The sequence below is a fragment of the Hippopotamus amphibius genome, chromosome 5 (genome assembly GCF_030028045.1).
Source record: "Hippopotamus amphibius kiboko isolate mHipAmp2 chromosome 5, mHipAmp2.hap2, whole genome shotgun sequence".
Taxonomy (NCBI): domain Eukaryota; kingdom Metazoa; phylum Chordata; class Mammalia; order Artiodactyla; family Hippopotamidae; genus Hippopotamus; species Hippopotamus amphibius.
This window is the reverse complement of record NC_080190.1, coordinates 100975436-100996385: the sequence shown is the minus strand read 5'-3', so window position 1 is coordinate 100996385 and position 20950 is coordinate 100975436. Positions and strand designations below refer to the sequence as shown.

Below are 20950 nucleotides of genomic sequence, written 5' to 3'. Positions count from 1 at the left end.
CTGGATGACCCTTATTATCTCTCTGAAGTAGAGGACCATGTCATCTGGTGAGTAATGTGGTCGTTACTGATTTCTATCTGCAGGGTGGCCTTGGTTCTAAAAGCCAGGCACAGGACCAAGAGCTCTTCTCCAGACTAGCTGACTCTTTTGTATAAATGGGGATAATAGACCCTTCTTTACGGCACTGCTGTATGGATTAACTGCACTGACACACGCACTTGCTCAGCATTAGTTTTACCATTGTACTCTTGTGGGGTTGGGGGAGTGAATGTTTTGCTTACTAGCAAAAGTAACCAAAAGTTATCTGGTATGACTTCCAGTTATCTGGAAGTCTTCTGGTGTGGCCATCTGCTAAATGCAATTATTTACTCTTCTAATGGGTTCTAAGCGAAACACTCAGCTAGGTCAAGGAGTACTTATTCACAGCCTCCTTTTGCCGTAAAGCGTTCAAGAAAGAACGCCAGCGCCCCGAGGACCTTACTGGAAGTCGTGCGCGGGTCCTGCCGCTAACCGTAAAGTCAAGCCTGCAGCACCCACCTCCGCTTTACAGAGCCTGCTTCCCAAATCTCGGCGGCGGCCCCGCCCCCCGCCCCTCCGATTGGCTGGCCCTCCCCCTCCTCGACCTCTCGGAAGACCCGGAGGAGCGGAGTTTTCCAAAGGCAGCCTGGGGCTCCCTCGCTGCGCATGCTCGCGGGCAGCCGGATTCCGGGTTCTGGGCGGCCGCGGCGCAGAGCGCGGGGCCGGGCCTGTGGGGAGGCGCGCGCGCTCGGGGCGCGGCGCCGGCGACGTGAGCACGCGGCGCGCCCCCGAGGAGGGAGGCGTGGGGTCTGCCTGACGAGGGTGGCGCGCGGCCGGGGTGGGGGTGGGGGGAGGGTCGGGTGTCGGCCAGCGCGGCGAGCGGGTTGCGAGTGGCTACCGGCGGCCTGGGCTGCCGGGGCCGACGCCTTGGGGGGGGCCGCCGCCCCGCCGCCGCCGCCGCGCCTGCTGCGAGATGGCGATCCTGGGCGCGGAAGGGTGAGGGCGCCCGCCGGTGGAGGAGGCGCCGCCGCCGGGGCCGCCGGGCTGCCGGGAGCCGACGGCTTCGCGCCGGGTGAGGACGCCGCGGTGCGGGGCTGGGTGCCGGCGGAATGGGGGGCCGGGGGTCGGGGGGCGCGGGCCGGGGACCTCCGCGGCAGGGCGGGAAGGACACTCTGAGGGCCGTCGGGGGCCGCCCGCGCCGCCCGGGCTGCCGGCTGCCCGGGGGCTGGGAGTTTTCTGGGGTGGGGTTACGGGTCCTGCCCCGAGTTGGCCCCGGCACAGGCCTGAGCGAATGATCCTGGAGAGGAGAGAAGTGTTTCCGTGACTCGGCAGCCGCAGTTCTCCAGCTTCCTTCACCTTTTTTCTACGTCCTCTTCCTTCCTCGAACCCCTCTCCTGAAAGCCCTCATCTGTGGACTTACTGCCCGTGCCCTGACTTTCACTGCAGCTCCACCGTCCCAAACCAAGGACTCCTCGCCTTGCAACGTTTTCATCGCTCTCGGTGCTTCGCTGGCTCTGCAGCTCCCCACGACACAACCCCCACCTCCACCTTTGTGACCTGGCAGGTTCCAGTGACCTTGCAGGTTTTTTTTTTTACCAGTCCTTATCTCGTCTGTGACTTGGACCTTCTTCTTTCATCTGTTAGACCTTTTAAAAATTTTGTAATTTGCCCTTTGCGTTTACACCCTTTAAATGATCACTCTTGTGCACAGCCCTTTCTTTGCTCCATCGATTCGGAGTTGAGCTTTCTTTTGCTCCTGTGATTATTTGAAACCTTCATTACCAAAGAAGAGAAGTATCTATTATTCTGACATTTTTACTTTTCCAGGATAAAGTATTTTCCAGGGGCTTGATGTGGCTTTCTTTTTCTGTGTCATTGGTTTTTATCGTTTTGTGTAGCTAGTGTGCAGAAGATGTGATTTCCTGCTTTAAATTGTTATTGGTAATAAACAGTAGCGTAAAAGAATAACGTCCAAAGTCATCTTCCCCCTCTTTGGGGTTTTTTTTTGGCCTGAAATATCGGGGGTACAGTTGTGTGCAGGTTTCTGCAAGAATTCTTGGTTATGTGTAAACCCACTTTACCTGTCTCATTAAGTCTCTGTATGTATTATATAAGCGAAATGGACCTTTTAAAGAAGAAAGGCATTCTTTATGTGACTTGTTTTTAGTCATAAAATAGATAAGTTGTGGCTGAAATGATCACTTTTCATAAATAGTTAATATTTTTTAAATTGAATACTTAGTGGCCAAGTGTTGGGAGCTCTTCAGATTGAGAAGTGTAAAGTATGTGGGGAAACAGTTCTTTCTGAAGTAGCTTGTTAACATTTTCAAATAGTTCTTCCCTTAAAATGCAAAACTATTTATATGACCTACAACATACGGGCTTTGAAAAGCAGTAACTAAAGATTATGTTTTTGGAAGCCTGGCATGATAGAGGATGTTGCATGTAAGATCTCTGCCTTCAAGAGATGGTAATCTGCCTGCTATGCGAGGGCTGAAATTTCTTCTACTTCCTTACACAGTTATTAAGCATCTACTGCATGACTGCGGTGGATTTGGGGGAATATAAAGATGAGAGTGATAACAGTTTCTGCCTTCACAGACTAGCTAGGCAGGTAGGACTCTACACAAATGCCTCATTTGTCTTTTAATATATACTGAATTCAGATTCAGAGGGGTAGAGCTCATATCTCATTTGGCCAGGTGGAGTTAGAGTTATTTCATAGAGCTGGTTTTTGAAATCTTTGGTTTGAAGGATGACTATAGAATTTTGACAGACTGGGAAAGATAATCCAGGCAGAGAGAAGGGAATAAGAGAGCACAGAGTTCATACATTTGGGGAAAGGCAGATATGTTTGGGTGGAATATACCATATTTGTACCAGTATAATGGGTGGTAAGCTTCAAGTAAAAATTTGGACCAGTTTATGGATTGCTTTTAATGCTAGGCTTATGACCTTGGATTTAGTAGGTGATGTGGGTTTTACAGGTGATTTTTGAATTGGGAATGAAACGATTAAAGCTTTGTTTTCAGAGGATTAATCTGGCAGCAGCTTGCAATGTGAATTGAAATGGAACCTGGAGGTAGACAGACTTCTTCATTGCTGTGGTCATAGGTGTAAGGGTCTGAACTCTGGCGGTAGTAATAGGAATAGAAGAAGGAAGTAGAATAGACAGAATTTGATGATGAGAGGGAAAATGAAGAAAGTAAAAATAACAGATTCTGACCCAGGTTAGTTGGGAGAATAGTGGTACATTTTGAGCAACATCCATTGGAAGCTTTATCTTCAGCGTATGTGTGTCACTTTACAGCGGTGGTCCTCAACCTTTGAGGGGTTAGTAACCCTTGGTGAAACTAAAGAAATCTGCTGGCCTGGAAAATTTCCGTATGCACCTGTGCTTTGTGGACATAATTTTAGGAGAGTCTGTAGACCACCTAAATCTCATCCATGGAACCCATGGGCCAGTGGGTTGGGAACAGTGCTTAGAATTATGGGGGTCTTTTAAAACAATAGAACCTTCAGATACTTTCATTTACCAATAAGAACCTCTGCTGTAGAGACGTATTCTATGTACATCTAGAGACAGTATCTCCTTAGACTTGCTGTTGTGCGTTACAGCTTATAGAGAATTTTGAGTAACTTATTTCCTACTCTATTACAGAACAGACTAATCCAAGATGTTAAGTGATTTGTGCCAAGTATTTCAGTTAGCAGGTGGGTGAAATAGGAGTTGATTGACAGTGATGGTTTTCTGGTATGGAGATGTGTGCAACCGATTTACCATCGATTGGATGTAGCCACTGCCTTTAAGTGACGTCATCAGTAGGGAGTAGATGATCCGGGGAGGTTCCTTCCAGTTCTTAACATTTTGTGATTCTTGGGTTTTAGATTTTTATTGAACTATCTGTACCTTTCTTGTTTCCCATGTGCAAGAGAGCTAGTGAAGCTGAGGGATGAATTGGCTGTTTGGAGAGCACATAGAAGTATCACAACAGTCCTGTTCTCATTTATTTCCTTTATATCTCAGTTTGGGTTGGAGAGGTGGGGCTGGACGGGAAGTAGGTGAAATAAGAAACTTTAAGAACTTTTATCTTTATTCAGGTATTCCCTACTTGAGAATACTTCTTCATTCAGGAACCCTTTATCAAGTAAAAATTAGTGGAGTGTGGAGACCTAGTCAGTGAATTTTTTCATTAGATTAAGTACTTAACTCTGCCTGTTATGGTTAAAGAATAATTTGATTAGTAAACAGTTGCCTTTTCTGCACCTATAGGATTGGCTTCCTGGTAGGGAAGCAGAGCAAGTTATTACATAATATTTTTTATAGCTCTAGAAACTTTGATTACGTGATTTTTAGAAAGGCTAGGATCTTTTTTACTCTTTCTGTCAAAATATGATGTAATTATAACAAGCAGTGGAAGGCAATAAATTAGCCTTAATAGTGGTTGTTGAAGTAACTAATACACAGTGGAGGAAAAATGTCTAACAGCACACACATCGGTGGCCTTTTACTCTTTGCTGGCATTAAGTGTATCATATTTTATGTATTACAGTATTTTACACTTTTTCATCATGGTTGTATAGACATCATTTGATTCTCATGAAAACTGAGCAGTAGGTATATCAGGAGATAATTGTTTTTTAGGTGAAGACCCTGAAGCTCAAAGAAATTAAAAAATATGAAATTTCCAGGGTAAATGGCTAGCAAGTGGCTAAAATTAGAACTAGAGCTAAAACCCATTTTTTGTTGCTGAGTCAGTATTCTTTTCCCACCAGCTCTTCATCTAAAATGGATATTTAACTAAAGGCTCTATGTGAGAAATTTGATTTTACCTGTTTGGAATCTATGTTAAATTTTTTTACTGTGTAGATCTGAGCTTGTCTGTTTCCTCCTTTGTGTTAAAACGGTAACCTCATTGTAGTGGCTATTGGTAGGTAAACTTGAAAATTTTCAGTATTTATCACAAATAGTTATCCTCCCATCAAGGAAAAAGCAGAAGGTGATTTCTTGTCTGAAAAAGTACGTTGGTGAAATGTAGGTATTAATTTCCTTTTGAAAATTTGTTGATTTTAATTCAGCTGTTTTTACAGATGAAGTTAGTTTGCCTTTTGTAAAAGCTTTGTCTGTGAAAATTTGTATTTTTGGAGCATGTAAATCAGGATCTGATTTTCAAAAGTATGTATCATGATATTTCATGGTTTTTACCAGTACGTAAAAAGCTTTATCACTTAAAAAGAAATTTACCTTAAAAAGCTCTTAGTATACATTTCAAATTCATATGTTTAACATCTTTTTTTTGGAGTACATTTCGTAAAACCATTTGTCAGATAATTCCTGAGGTGTAAGAAAGACCAGCACGTGTCTTGATGTTCCTTAAACCCATTATTTGTTCATAATACATCATGGTGTCTCTGCTGCCTGCCGCTACACCCCTCCCTTTTTCTGGGTTTCGAATAAATTAGGCAAAAAAACAGGGAACCAGGTGAGCATTGTTTTGGTTATTTTTTGTGGTGTAACTAACAAACCTGAAACTAAGTGACTTAAAACAACCAGGTTGTTTTTTGTTTTTCTGTTTTTGGCTCACAGGTTTGCTCTCCCGGGCTGGGCTCTTTTGAGCAGTTCTGCTGGTGGTCACTTTAAAGGCTGGCTTTCAGCTGGGTGCTGGTCTTCTCTCTCTCTTTCTCTTTTATCACATAGTCTTGTCTCACGGCCACTTCTCTCCATGTGGCCTTTCCAGAAGGATTGCTGGCCTTACATGGTGGCTTAGGGCTTCTAGGAATGCAGAAGCAACCAGGCCTTGTTAAGATGTAGACTTGGAACCAGCATAGCTTCATTTCTGTAACATTCTGTTGGTTAAAGCAAGTCATAGATCCTGCCCAGATTCAAGGGAAAGGGACTAGACAAGTATGCGAATCCCAGGATTATACCACACAGCTGCATTACCCCAAAATGGGGCTTTTGGAAAACTGTTTTGGAAGCTGTGACTTGAGCTGCCTGGTACTTTTGGTACTTTGAGTCTGGGCCTGTCTGAGGGAAAACTGAGTCTAAAGTGCAAATGATAGTGTGTTTGGCTTATTACACAAATGGGAATAGCAAGCACTCCTGGGGTAGAAAAGAAGAGAGAGTTTCGGGTCTCTGGGATTTGACCCATATGCTACCATAATGGGGCAGGATTGACTTCCTGTAGGTGAGGCCAGGAAACTGCAGGACCCAGAGCCCAGGCTGCCCCGAAACAGTGATTTACCCAGTTTAACCATTTGGATCAAACACCCTGTGCAGTGTATAGGCAGAGATGGATTAGCCTTTGTGATTAGATGCGAGACCTGGAGTGCAGAGCTCCTTGGCCCATTACTCTGGCCTTGACTAACCTTGAGGAAACTGGTGCCTCACAAATAGTATTTTCTGTTTGCAGTGTCCGGGAAAGTTTGGGATAAGCCACCCTTCCTTGAGGAGGAGTCATTATAGTAGAGAAAATATTCTTTCATTGTGGAGACTGGAATGGAAATCTGTCTCCTTAATGAAATGTAAGGAATAAGGCGATGCTCGTCCTTCCCAGGAACAGGCAGTTTCACTGATTGCTAACTGGGGTTTTCTCACCTCATTGTTATCTCACTGTCACTTTATCTCAGTACTATCCTTTTTTTAGTTCAAGTTATATGCTAAGTAATGTTATGGCTAACTGTGGAATGAAGAAAATGCATATTTTGTTGTTATTGCATTATAGTTTCTGAGTGGAATAATGAATCATTATATGTCATTTAAAGAATTTAGGTATAGATTTGGAACATGTTTGAATTTTGAATAGATGAAAAAATGGGCCCCTGCCTCCTAGTACAAATCTCTTTGCAAATTTCTGAATATAGTAGTATGTTGGCTGTTGTGGGCAGGACTTGATGATTGAGTGTACTAAGAAACATTATATAAATAGGATAGGCTAGGACACAAAGGAAGGTGTAGGTAGAATTACCTTAAGGTGTTTCTTTATGGCTGTTCTCCCTGCCCTAAATTACATGAATGGTTTAAAAATGTACTAGCATTCACAGAATTGTAGGTGTGATAGCTTTTTATTTAACTAAGGAAAACAAGTTCTTTTGAGAACTGTTTAGGTGTGCCCATAATTAGGATGGGTAGAAGCAAACTGACTTGAGCCCTGACTTGAAGTAGGATACTCCTGTTGTACCTTAGCTCCAACTTGCCAAGATGAACTATTCTTTGTGTTTAGTTAGGTGTGGGAGGAGAATTAGTCAAATGAACGTGCTCTGTATAATTTAGGGCATACTTTACTTTAGAAGTAAATAAACTAGATCGTTCTGCTCTTAAAGTTTAAGAATTAAAGGCATTCCTGCATGTGGGTCAAGAGCTGTAGCTTTAGTCAGCACAGCTGACTTCTGTCAGTGATGTATAACAACAGTGTTGCCTCAGTTTCTTCTTCTGTAATAGGTAAAAAATATCTTCTGTACTGGATTTTTGTAAGGATTCATTGAAATAATGTTTGTAAAGCAGAAAGTGTGGTCCCTCGGTCATTAGCAGCCCCTAAATCATTTTTATTGCTCTTAATTCTTTATTATTAGCAAGTTGAAAATTCAGACAAGTAGTCCGCTTTTCTGTGAGCCACGCATTTCTCAAGGACAGATGTAGTTTAGTTTGGCATGTGCAGAGCTGGATATCACATCTTACCGCTTAGCTTAAAAAGGAAGTTGTGGAAAGGTTAAGACTGAATCTGAGAAAGGTACTGACTCAACATGGCTGCGGTATATCAGGTGGTGATGGTTTGGCTGTACAGTCTGGGAACAAGAAATTGTTAATACCGTCACTGGATGAAATACAGGGTAGAGAAGTATTTGTCAAAGTGTAGTCCCTGCATCATGGTCATTTGGGATATTTGTTAAACCTGTAGATTCTTGAGAATTCTTCGAGATCTGCGGTATGGCCCTTGATAGTGGAGGTCAGGAATCTTCATTTTTAATAAATACCTCAGGTGATTTTGTACACATTAGTTTGAGAACTGCTGGTATAAACTGAAGCCGTAATTTGGGGTTCTGGTGTTCCCTGAGACCATTTTTAAGCTACAGTGTTAAATAAATACACATGTGTAATATAAACACAAAGAGAGCTTAACATCTGAACCTTTCAAGTATTATAGAGGCTTAAGATAATTGCCAAGGACTTGATCCAAACAAACTGTAGAAACTTGATACATGGTGACTTACAGTAAGAAGTAGGCAAGAGAAGTAACCCTGCAAGGAGTACCCATCAGGATTCCTTCTTCACAAAATTTCCCCGTACTTCTACAAAATACATTTTTATGAATGAAGCTGTTTCTTTTTAAAAAATGCCTTAGCTGAAACAGTTAAGTTAGCTATTGGATTATTTATCTGATAATCTTACCACTTTTCACTTAGTTAAAATAAGCTGCTCAGAAATTGAGATTTCTATTGAAGTGTGCCTAATTTGGTTGGATGAGGGCTGTGCTCTGTCTCTTGTGGGGAAAAACCATTGCTTAGAATGAGGATATTGATTTGAGAAGAAAGTCTTGAGAGAAGGTTTTAAATTTTAAATCGATCAATCCAAAAGAAAAAAACCAAAACCTTGAAGCTTATTTTCTCTGACTTTTGCTTAGGGCAGTGGTAGTGACAGTCTGCATCTGTGTCACCTTAACCCTTCTCAGTCCTGTGATCATATGTCATTGGAACAGCCAATCTTTAAATTGAGGCTGTTCCTGGAAAAACTTAACCTTTGTTTGTATCAACCTTATTTTTATCTTGTGGTAAAAAACATGCTAAACCCATGATTCTTTCTAAATTTGAGTGGAAAGGATTAGTTGGCATTTGTTTGAGGAGCCTGTTGTTTTTGTTTTCACTGACTGTGGCCAGTTCTTTGGGAAGAAAAGCAACAATAAACTCATCTCTTTTTGTCCTTTGAGCTGTGAAATATGCTCTGATGCTTAGATGTGAATGCCTAGAATGGAAAGTATACATCATACTCAGGAATTTCATTGTTCTACATTAAAAGTTTTGGTAATTGTAATTTGTTTTAAAACTTTCTTTGTAATTTAATTTTCATGTGAAGTATCAGCTGTTTAAGAGCTTAGGCCTTGGACTTCTCTGGTGGTGCAGTGATTAAGAATCCATCGGCCAATGCAGGGGACACAGGTTCCATCCCTAGTCCGGGAAGATCCCACATGCTGTGGAGCAGCTAAGCCACGTGCTGCAACTACTGAATCTCTCGCACCTAGAGCCCATGCTCTGCAGCAAGAGAAGCCACCGCAATGAGAAGCCCTCGCACCACAACGAAAAGTAGCCCCCACTTGCCACAACTAGAGAAAGCCCACGCACAGCAACAAAGACCCATCGCAGCCAAAAAAAAAAAAAAAGAAGAAGAGCTTAGGCCTCCAAGTAAGACAAACCTAGACTTGAGTTCTGGCACTTATTTATTGGCGAAGCAATCTTGGTAAAGGTAACCTTAGATTAAGGCCTAATTTTACAGTATGTAAACTGGATATTCACATGTAAAATGGTACTAATACTACCTATTCATAGATATGTTGTGTGACTTAAACCTAACATTTAGTACTGAATAAATATTCACTAGGATGGGTTTATACCACCTTGTTTTTGGTGTCAGATGTGTTACAGAAATAATTCTTTTTAAAAATTTTAGAAATATAATACACTCCATATTCTGTGTTACATAAAACCCCAGTGAAGTCTTAGGGCAGCACTATATACATTCCTTGGCAGTTGTTTAATTATGGATAAATAAGGGCAATAAATAGTTATACATCTGGTCAGATTTTGCTGCCAGATGAGTTCAGATCAGCTCAGCTTTTGTCACCAAATGAGTTAAGAAGGAACTTTTAAGTTTTTATAGCCTTTGGAATTTTGGATTTGTGGATTGTAACCCTGTATTTTAAACTTGAGAAGAATTGTGTTATTCTAGGAGTAAAATCTTAGCTGTTTAATTGATTATCTCATTTTGGAAAGTTTCTGTGTATTTTGGATTCTAATATTTTCCTGTAACAATGGGGATATCTGGGACTTCCCTGGCGGCGTGGAGGTTGAGAATTTGCCTGCCAGTGCAGTATCACTTTGCAGCATGGCAGTGTGATGGAAGTGCTTCTTAACCTGCTGTCCTCTGTATTGTTGTGGAAGTGTGATAGAAAAATAGTGGAGTTTCTCAGGGTAATTGAGAGTGTGACAGGAGTGGTGGTGGTGATGAGAGGGTGTTAGGAAGTCATCAGCTATTGGACACCTATGTTCCATTCTAGAAACAATTCTGATTTCCTGGAGTTAATGTTAACACTTCTTTTCCCCTTCACAAAACTAAGTTGGTATCTTCATTTTACAGGTAACAAAACTGAGACTCAGAGAGGTGAAATGCACCTGAATAATAGAATTGAAGTTTGGAACCTAGATCTGTTCAACTCTCTTACATTACCCAACATGCTCTTCTCACACTAGGAATTGGCTCTTTGGAATTGAAGAGTTAACAGATCTCCATGGCTACTTAAATACTGGAAAATTAGAAGCCTTAATATATTTAGAAACAATCAGGACATGTTTTGAGGTGAGTGTAACTTTGGGTCATGCTATCCTAGTGACCAGTGCATTGGAGAAGAGTGCTGGCCTTGTCAGCAGACCCGGGTTTGGCCTGACATTAAGAAGCTTTGTGTCCCTCAGTGAGTCTTTTAATCAGCTCTCAGCCTCAGCTTCAGCTCTAATTCATGACTCTATGCTTTCTGCTGCTTCATGAGATGTAGCAAATACTATGTATTTGAAGAATACCAAACCTTTAAACTTTTTGGATTTGAAGGAAAAAAGTTTGGTAAGCACATATATTATTAAAAATACCACACTTTGAAACAAATGACACATTATTTATGGAAATGTTTGTGTCATTTTGAAAGATGAGATGTTACGTGATGTAAGTACATGAAACTTAATCTTTGCAGAGTGAGAATGTTATGTTGCCCTGGATGTTTTTCCCAGAATACATGGAAATGATTTATTAAACACAATCCCAGCAGCCTACCTCTTTCATTGTTAATGTGTTTATGCTTTTACACATTCCCTGTTTTAGATTCCTTTTTCAACCTTCAGGAAAAGTGTTTTCAGTGACCTAGCTTAAAAGCCCCACAAAACCACCCTACTATGAAGTTGCTTAATTGATAAGAGAATAAAAGAATAGGATCATCAGATTGATACAGCAAACTGCTCATTTTAAGGTTTGGGTTTAGATCAGAATTTCTTTTTTTATATTGTTTTTGTAGCACAAATGTAGCAAAAAGAGCATTGGTTTTGAATCCAGGAGATCCGGGTTCGGAATCCTGACTTTCACCAGTTTTGAGACCCTGGGCAATTTACTTAAATTCCTGAAACCTCATTTTCCTTACCTGTTAGTAGAAATAATGACTCTCAAGGGTGATTGATAACATTAGAGAGAGGTTTTTTGGCAACGTGACTGACAAATAAGAGGAGCCTAATAAATGGTCACTGTGATTCTTATTATTTTTGGAGTCAGAGACCTGATTTAGATTCCAGGTTTAAGATTGGCCGTGTTTCTGCGTCACTTAGGCACTGCACGTAAGTGCTGCCAGTCCCAGGTAGTTATGCTCTGTTATCCTATTCTTCTGCTTAGGGAGTATTTACGCAGCTCTTTTTACATATTAACTTAAGTTGATTCTAAAAGTTTGGAATTCAGGTTTCAAGATGCTGGTATTTGATTTTGTTTTTTTAATTGACATGCACCACAGGAATGGGAAACCTACTTTCTATTGATACTCACTAAGGCATGGGGAAAATGACTAAACATTTTCTGCTTGAAAAGCTTTGGTAATTTGCCATTATGAACATAATATTGTATATTATAAGAAATTGAGAAATAAAAGCAAATAGAAATGATTTCATTTTCATTTTGGCGTAGTTTGCCTTTACTGATGGAAATACATTTAAATATCAATTCTTTTAAAACAGAGAAATATCTCCCTAAGTTAAGAATAATTATGGGAAAAAAAGTAGTCAATAAGTAAAAATTTCTTTCTTTTTTTTTTTTAAATGACCTGAGGAAGGAAGGGGATTGGAGCAGAGAGGGAAGGAAAGATTCGTGATAAGACACAGTAATAGTGACAGAGTCTTGTGTTTTTGTTTTGTTCTTAAGGATCATAACTGTTTAGCTTGAAAATTAAAATAGTTACTGCTAAATTTGATGAATGTGTTTTCTTCCTCAGTAATATTTTCTAGTAAATAGAGTACAAACTTTTTTTTATATCGTTTACTTGAAGTGCAGGAAAACTGCTGATATCATTTTTTGGAAAAGTTGGTATAAAGTATTCGATTATATTTTTAAAAGGTGTGTTTTGTGGAGCAGTATCACCATCTTGTGGCCTTCTAGAAAATTGTTGCCAAAGGTATGTTGTAAAAACTGCAAGCATAAATTAAATTGTTCTCTGATATTGGCCAAGGGCTCAATCAGATTTGTATTCAGCAGCTCTTACTGTAAATGGGAGGTGGAAATTAGAAAATAAAATGACTCGTATACTAGGATTTCAACTTTGTAAAAAAAAAATCTTTATTGGAGGAAAATAACTGTACAAAAATGGAAACAGTTGCGAATTAGTTGATGCAAAGATTGTGGATGATTGCTGCTCTTGCGTTTTCATGAAATATGCAGTGTTTCTAGTCAAGCAGTTCTAAGCTAGAAAATCTCAATATGTTCTGTCCCCCATTTCTTAATGGGATTACCAAGGCCCAGAGAAGTTTTAGATGTCCTGTCTTCATTCAGCCATTTAGTGAGGCTGCTTATCTAGAGCAGTGTTTTCTAAGCTGGTGACTCTTGGAGGAGTATTTTCTGCGTGAATTTTTACACTTTTTTCCTTCATTTTGATAGTAGTTTTTTTAAAAAATAAAATCTATTTGAGAAGTACCATAGTTCATTTAAAAGAGCACCTAAAAACTAAATAAGGCTATTTGGTTTTAAGCCTGTGTTTACTTAGTTGTTTTTAAGATTCAAATGGTTGACAGTAAGTATCGAAATATCATCTAAATAGTATTAAACCCTCCTGTGTGCCAGGCTTTGAGGGAGGCATGGTGGATACAATGGCCAATGGCTAGGATTTGTCTTGCACTCTTGGAATTTATAGTCTAGAATGCAGTGAGAAAAATAAAGCTATTTTGATGAACACAAAAGTTTGGAATCAGAGATTCTGGGTAAAAAATAGCTATAACATATGGTAAATACTCATATTTAGCATGTGTCAGGTACCATGCCAAGTGCTTTTAGTACTTTTTCTCAGTGTCAACAATTTATTTTGGAATTCTGCTTTCATTTTTGCATATGCACACAAATACATCTTTGTGGAAGCTCTGAAACATCTCTATGGACAGTACAAGTAGTTTGGCTCTTATGGATTTGGTAGGCTTTTGTGGCTTGGTCTTGGTGTCTCACCACGGTTCATAACATTTCTGTTGGAAAATCTGTACCGTGTTCTAAGGAGCTGTCCTTCCCGCAGACTTTTTATTAGAGTCCAGTTGATGTATAACTTGAGAATTAGTTTATTGGCCAACATCTGTTCCAATCCCCTTCCTTCCTCAGGTCATTTAAAAAAAAAGAAAGAAATTTTTACTTATTGACTATGTTTATTTTTCATAATTATTCTTAAAAGTATATAAACAATATTAAATTATTTTGAATATTTAGTTAGGGACAGAAAGTGGCCAAGTTTCAGGAGCTTTTCTCTGGTTTGTATACTTTTGGACATTTGAGTATTTAATAAGTCAGGTGAACATTTTAGGTAACACTTATCTTTTACTTTTGTATTGGACATCTTTGTATTAAGCCTTTATTGTGGGCTGTGGAGATAAAATCACATTGGTAAGATGGACGTGGACTTGGTGCTCAGAATTATCAGAACAAAGATGGGAGTGGGAATAAGTGATTAGTCATCCTACCTGTATAGGATTTTCTTTGTAATATTTTAAAGTTTCAGTTTTGTGCTATCTAGGTACATTTTTTTAACATAACCACTTTAACCACTTTTACAGGTTAAATGTTTTATTAATTGTGAATCTTCATTTAACACACATTTTTTAAGTATATAGTAAGGGCAGAGCAGTGAGCTAGGGGCTGGAATTATAAAGATGAGTAGTAATAAAGAAATTTCTGGTGTAATGGGGGAAATAAAGAAAAAAAATGGTTATAGTGCTGTTTGCTTGAGCTGAATCTTGAGGGATGGTTAGAAATTAGGTAGATGAGCAGTGGGAATAATATGTAGAAAGTCATTGGTCCCCATATGTCCGTGAGAATCACTTGGGGTTCACCCCCCGCCCCCTGTAGTCCCCAGGTAATTCTGACATGCAGCCAGGTTGAGGAAAGTAGTGGTAGTGGATTAGAAATATGCATAATTAGTGAGCTTTGGATTAAGAGCTTTTTTGGAGAATACTTGTTATTTTATTTTTTCTAGCTGAATTTTAATGAATGAAGGTGGCAGAGAACATATATATATTTAATGCATATGAGTAACTAGAACCAGTTTGAGAGTACCTAGAGTATGCCTTTTTCTCTTCTGGACCTTATGCTCTAAACAGCGCTAATGTATCTTTGCCTCTAAACGTGAACTATAAAAATGAGTTGGAAAAAAAACTCACACGTGTGGCGATTGGTGCTGTTACTCACCTGGGCCCAAGTCTCTGCTCTGTCTCCCTTGAATTCCTTACCTACCACATCCATGTTAAAACAGGGAATTTTTTCTGTGTTTATTGACCATTGTATTTCAAATGACTCAAGGAGTGCCTCCTTCAGTGAGGGAATTGGCAGGGAATTGAACTCCGCTTACCTTTACCTCCAACATCTGTTTTCTGAGCTCTGTCTCAGTCAGTCAGTAATACTTCGGGGTGGGGGGTGGAGGGGCTTCCCTCAGCAGCACCAGTCGGTCAGGTTAGGGATGGCAGAAATGCCAGTGAGAGAGAAAAGAGGGGAGGAGAGAGGTGAGAGATGTCGGGGCAGCAGATCACATGGGACCATATATGCGTTTGGGTTTATTGTAGTTAAAATGAGCGAAGGTTGGAGTGTGAAACAGTTTTTGTGATGCATGCTGTTTTGGAAAGCTCACTCTGACTGCTTCATAGAGGCTGGATATGGTGTGGAAGTAAGCATCAAGCGCTGGGGGCAGGGAGACCATGTGCTTGTAGTTTAGATGAGAAATTATGAAGCTTGGAGAAGAGGGCTGTATTGGAGATGATGAGAAGTAATCTTCCTTTCTTTTATCCCTGCATCTGACTAGTCCACCAGTTGTAGATTCTGGTCCTTAATATCTCTGCTTCTTCCTTTATTTCAGGCCATTTCCAGCCTAGCCCACTTTCAGGCTACCCTCACAACACTATTAGAGCAGTTTTCCCAAAATATAAGTATGTTCCTTCCCTGCGGAGAATGCATTGACTCTCTATGGCTTTCTTAGTACTCTTCATGGTGCAGCTTCTTTCTGCCTTAAGGTTTCATCTCTTGCAACACTCTCTCCACATACTTCCCTGAGCAGAACTATTTGTTTATTCACTGCCCACGTTGGTGGTCTCATTTCTCTGAGTACAGAAGATCCCAATAGCACTTCTTTCCTCTCATGTATACAGTGTCTATGTAGGAGTCCTACATAATTCATCTCAACTGTTACCATCTCTCAGAAGCCTTTCTTGACACCTCTTCACCTGTTCTACAAAATCTGATTTAGATGCTGTCTTCTGTACTTCTGTAGTACTCTCTGCGTAGCCCTGCCAGTGAGCTTGCAGCTGCTGACTGCCTTGTCTTGTTCCCACTGCTGAATTGCAGACTCACTGAGGGCAAAGAGTATATCTTAGATGATTTTTGTATTCCTAGTGTTTACCGCACTACCTGTAAACATGCCTAGTAGATATATATGCTGAATGACTTAATTCAGAAAAAGTGTTAGAAGAAGTGCCTGCTATCTACTTTGTATATTGATAGCTCTTTTTTTGCCCCATGGTAAATTGATTTTCTGTTACTGGAGAGATTAGTGGCTTGAGTCAGGATTTCATAGGGAGCACATGGAAGCCCAGTCAGTGTTTATTGGGTGAATACTTGTCTGATAGTTCAGAGATGTCCAGGAGAGAATGGCTATGAGGTGGCTACTATTTGGTCATGGAAGAGGAGGGGAGATATTTCAGTAGGGTGGTGAGTCCTCAACCAAATTGCATGGGTGGAGGAGTGAGTAGGAGGTGAAAAAGAAATATTCTTTTAAGAAGTTATTTGGTCAAAGCATTTTTTTCCCTCCCTCCCTTCTTTCTTTCTTTTTCTTTTTTTTTCCTTTCTTTTTCTTTCTTTCCCTTTCTTTCTTTCTTTCTTTCTTTCTTTCTTTCTTTCTTTCTTTCTTTCTTTCTTTCTCTCTCTCTCTCTCTCTTTCCTTCCTTCCTTCCATCCCTTTCTTTTTCTTTCTTTCTTTCTTTCTTTTTTCTTTTTCTTTCTTTTTCTTTCTTTCTTTCTTTCTTTCTTTCTTTCTTTCTTTCTTTCTTTCTTTCTTTCTTTCTTTCTTTCTTTCTCTCTCTCTCTCTCTCTCTCTCTCTCTCTCTTTCTTTCCTTTCTTTCCTTTCTTTCCTTTTTCTCACTTGTTTTGTCTTCTTATTTTTTTAGTAATACACAAGCCCCAAGTCTCTTTGGTGGCCAAAAAGAAGAGGATATAAGTGCAGGGAGAGAGTATATCTTAGGAGGTGAAAGTTGTGTAGGTACTCGGGGCACTTTGGAAAGTAGAAGAGCAGTATACTTCATTTTTAGAGACTTAATACTAGAACAAGGTTATATGCAGTATATTTTTATAAGAATCTCCATTAGAAATTATTTATTTTTATTTATTTTTTTATTTTTTGGGGGGTACACCAAGTTCAATCATCTGTTTTTATACACATATCCCTGTATTCCCTCCCTTCCTTGACTCCCCCCCCTCGAGTCCCCCCCACCCTCCCCGCCCCAGTCCTCTAAGGCATCTTCCATCCTCGAGTTGGACTCCCTTTGTTATACAACTTCCCACTGACTATCTATTTTACAGTTGGTAGTATATATATGTCTGGGCTGCTCTCTCGCTTCGTCTCAGTTTCCACTTCACCCCCCGCCCCCTCCCATACCTCGAGTTCTCCAGTCCATTCTCTGTATCTGCATCCTTGTTCTTGTCACTGAGTTCATCAGTACCATTTTTAGATTCCGTATATGTGAGTTAGCATACAATATTTGTCTTTCTCTTTCTGACTTACTTCACTCTGTATGACAGATTGTAGTTCTATCCACCTCATTACATATAGCTCCATCTCATCCCTTTTTGTAGCTGAGTAATATTCCATTGTGTATATATGCCACATCTTCTTTATCCATTCATTTGTTGATGGGCATTTAGGTTGCTTCCATGTCCTGGCTATTGTAAATAGTGCTGCAATAAACATTATGGTACAAGTTTCTTTTGGGATTGTGGTTTTCTTTGGGTATATGCCCAGTAGTGGGATTACTGGATCATATAGTAGTTCTATTTGTAGTTTTTTAAGGAACCTCCAAATTGTTTTCCATAGTGGCTGTACCAACTTACAGTCCCACCAACAGTGCAGGAGACTTCCCTTTTCTCCACACCCTCTCCAACATTTGTTGTTTCTAGATTTTGTGATGATGGCCATTCTGACTGGTGTGAGGTGATACCTCACTGTGGCTTTGATTTGCATTTCTCTGATGATGAGTGATGTTGAGCATCTTTTCATGTGTTTGTTGGCCATCTATATGTCTTCTTTGGAGAAATGTCTATTTAAGTCTTCCGCCCATTTGTGGATTGGGTTATTTGCTTTTTTGGTATTAAGCTTCATGAGCTGCTTGTATATTTTGGAGGTTATTCCTTTGTGCGTTGTTTCATAGGCAATAATTTTTTCCCATTCTGAGGGTTGCCTTTTAGTCTTGTTTATGGTTTCTTTCGCTGTGCAAAAGCTTTTATGTTTCATGAGGTCCCATTTGTTTATTCTTGATTTTATTTCCATGATTCTAGGAAGTGGGTCCAAAAGGATCTTGCTTTGATGGATGTCATAGAGTGTTCTGCCTATGTTTTCCTCGAGGAGTTTTATAGTGTCTGGCCTTCCATGTAGGTCTTTAATCCATTTTGAGTTTATTTTTGTGTATGGTGTTAGGAAGTGTTCTAATTTCATTCTTTTACATGTTGCTGTCCAATTTTCCCAGCACCACTTATTGAAGAAGCTGTCTTTTTTCCATTGTATACTCGTGCCTCCTTTGTCAAAGATAAGGTGCCCATATGTGTTTGGGCTTACTTCTGAGTTCTCTATTCTATTCCATTGATCTTCCTTTCTATTTTTGGGCCAGTACCATACTGTCTTGATCACTATGGCCTTGTAGTATAGTTTGAAGTCAGGAAGCCTGATTCCACCAACTCCATTTTTCCTTCTCAAGATTGCTTTGGCTATTCGGGGTCTTTTGCGTTTCCATACAAATCGTAAGATTTCTTGCACTAGTTCTGTGAAAAATGCCATTGGTAATTTGATCGGGATTGCATTGAATCTGTAAATTGCTTTGGGTAGTACAGGCATTTTCACAATGTTGATTCTTCCAATCCAGGAACATGGTATGTCCCTCCATCTGTTTGTGTCATCTTTGATTTCTTTCATCAATGTAGAAATTATTTAAAATAACGTAGATAGGGTGAGTGTCTCATAAGGCCAAAGTGTTAAGTTTAAAAGTAACCTCTGGGGACTTCCCTGGTGGTCCAGGGGGTAAGGCTGTGATCCCAATGCAGGGGGCCCGGGTTCCATCCCTGGTTGGGGAATTAGATCCCCCATGCATGCCAAAACTAAATCCTCATGCCACAACAAAGATCCTGCTTGCTGCAGCTAAGACCTGGTGCAGCCAAAATATGTAAATACATAAATATTTTTAAAAAATAAAGAAAAGTTTAAAAAAATAAAAGTAACCTCCATATTCAGAAAAATTAAGTGATAAAATTATGATATAGCAAGACTATGTTTTTCTGTAAATGCTTTATTTTTCATTGTCTCATATTTGATATTATTGTTTTTTCATGTTATATTCTTAATAATTCAGCATTTATACAGCACTTTATAATTCATAAAGTGCTTATATAATATTAATTTCTTCTAAGACATCTGCTGCTGAGAGAGGTTAAATTACTTGGCCAGGGTCATGTCGATTTATTTATTAAGTGTGTGCCAAGCAGTCTTTTTAGCTATTTGACAATATTAACTCATTTAATTCTTTTAACAACTATGAGGCAGGTACTATTATTGTTCTCATTTTATAGATATAAAAACTGAGGCACTGCGGGGTAAAGGAGCTTGCCAGTAGTGGAACCGGGATTTGAACCTAGGCAGTCTGGCTGCAGAATTTACTCTCTTAACCACTGTTATGTTGCCTCTTAGTAAATGTGGGAGCAGAAATTCAAATCCAAATTCAAACTAGACTCTGGTAAATGATAGTTTCCTATTAAGTTATCAGTAAATGTAATTTTTAAAAATTTGCTGATTTCTGACTTCGAAAATAGCAAAAACCAGGGCTTCTGTCAGCACAGAATAGAAATTTCTTTGATATTTGATCTCTGGACTGGCCTTTACTCTGGTGTGTTGTAGTTAGTGCTAGGTTAGCCTCTAGTCCTCTGTCCAAAGTCTAATATTAATTATTTATTGCTTTTGGGGGAAGGAATTTGCATTCTTTATGGACAAGAAGACCTTGTAAATTTTGCTGGCTTGAAGTTTGCGTGAAACATATTTTATTTGAAAGGGTGGGTGGTTAGTTTTGCTTTAGGTAGGTAATTGTAACTATTATTAATTGGGGGTAAGCACCTTGATAAGAAAAGCAGAGCAAGTTAAGTTGCTCTGATCATGTTTTGTGCTATGACTGGTGCTTCACTGTGATGGAAAGCTGTTTTAAGGCAAAGAAGTAGGTAGAATTTAAAGTAGCCAAAATCAAGAATTACCTTGATTAGAATTAATGAGAATGAGGAAGAGAATTAAGTAGTTTGACTAGCTATTGAATGTGAATTTCTAGTGAATAAATAAATTGCAGGAAGTAAACTAGGAAATAAATTGCATGGAATTAATGGGCAGCAGGTATAAGGGTGTGTGCCGTAATAATTTGAGGAGGCATAAGGTTAAATTCAGCGAGGCTTTTGACTGTTACAGCAAGGGGCATGCAGTAACAAAACAAATGTTTGTAGATTTGAGAAAGGAAAATAAATCTGTATTAATTATGCAACTGATAGTTTGTATTAATTATGTAACTGATAGTTTAAGAGTAGATTGATTACACAGTAATTTTGAGAGCAAGGTGGTCACATAGTTTGGAAATGGTTAAAATTGGCAGTTTAAAAGAGAATCTATAGATGGATCAAGATTTAGTGCTTAAAAAATTAAAGTTGTGATGTGTATGGTGCATTTCAGCGTAAGTTTTTTTACTTATTAGCTTGAAGTGGCAGCAGATACATATGTTAATGAGAGGCAAATTTTGAGACAAGTTAACTGTAAAGCAGATTTTCCATGTAATTGTTTGAGAGGAATAATACTTAAAAATAAAAAAATATGGTTGATTATGAACTCATTGAACACAAGAAAGTGATATAGGTAAAGACTAGGAAGAGACTGAACTTACGAAAGGAGAGATATGAGATATATCTGAAAAACAGAAGTCAAGGAAATAGGCCTAGATTTGTGTTGCTGGAAAAGTAGAGATAAGAATTGGAAGATGAGTGAAAACAGAACCAGAAGGCTTGGGGAAAATTCATGCATTTATTTACCTCCTCTGGTTGAAAATCTGAAATTGGGTAGAAATAAATAATAAGAGTTGGATATTAATACTGACTTAGGAAATTTGGTGTTTTGAAGATAAATACATTTTCCTCATCAAAAACACTTCGATGTTCTTCCCATAAAATGACAT

The 20950-nt window shown here is 39.4% G+C and overlaps 1 protein-coding gene across 6 annotated transcripts in view; it reads left to right on the top strand.

Annotated features, from left to right (window-relative positions):
• Positions 1-953: 953 nt before the first annotated feature.
• WWP1 (WW domain containing E3 ubiquitin protein ligase 1) overlaps positions 954-20950 on the top strand; it is a 117710-nt gene continuing 97713 nt past the window's right edge. For 2 of the 6 annotated variants that reach the window (XM_057736459.1, XM_057736456.1), the window contains exon 1: positions 954-1090. The gene's annotated coding sequence lies outside the window, so the exon portion shown is untranslated. Of the gene's footprint in view, positions 1091-1319; positions 1601-10366; positions 10586-20950 lie in introns of those variants that run through there. The other 4 variants (XM_057736457.1, XM_057736461.1, XM_057736458.1 and 1 more) reach the window with 4 other exon arrangements.